The sequence below is a fragment of the Sinocyclocheilus anshuiensis genome, unplaced genomic scaffold (assembly GCF_001515605.1).
Source record: "Sinocyclocheilus anshuiensis isolate Anshui unplaced genomic scaffold, SAMN03320099.WGS_v1.1 scaffold55, whole genome shotgun sequence".
NCBI classification, from domain to species: domain Eukaryota; kingdom Metazoa; phylum Chordata; class Actinopteri; order Cypriniformes; family Cyprinidae; genus Sinocyclocheilus; species Sinocyclocheilus anshuiensis.
In genome coordinates, this window is record NW_015549647.1 from 2,284,062 (window position 1) to 2,284,553 (window position 492).

The following is a 492-nucleotide window of genomic DNA, read 5'->3' on the forward strand; positions in this document are numbered from 1 at the left end:
CGCAACTTGAAATTGTACTAAAAAGTTGTGCAGACCCTTCAGCAATTGGGGCATTTGAAAGTAAATTACTGTTCAATTTAAATTATATTAAATAAAACATGTAGTCTTACATCTAGGGATGCACCGAAATGAAAATTCTGGGCCGAAACGGAAACCAAAAATTCTGGATGCACTTGGCCGAAAACCGATACCGGAAATGCTTTGTAATGATTGTTTATTATTTTATTAAATAATATAAAGTAATTTTGTAAGACTTTTTAAATGTAACTCAATTTTAATGATGAATATAAAAATGAATGAATATAAAAAAAAACAAGCCAATAAAATAACCACACTTTCACTGAAAGTAACAATAAAACTGGACAGAATTTATACTAATATTATTATTTTTAATCACTTCTATGTAACAGAATCAGATAAGTTGCTGTTGTTGTTTTTTTGACTAATTATCCAAATAATGTATAGTCCTACAAAGCTATTATTATCAGAGCA

At 27.8% G+C, this 492-nt stretch overlaps 1 protein-coding gene across 1 annotated transcript in view; it reads right to left on the bottom strand.

Annotated features, from left to right (window-relative positions):
* Positions 1 to 492, bottom strand: part of LOC107660059 (pericentrin-like) — a 56,594-nt gene that overhangs the window by 17,840 nt on the left and 38,262 nt on the right. The gene's annotated exons all lie outside the window — the stretch shown is intronic.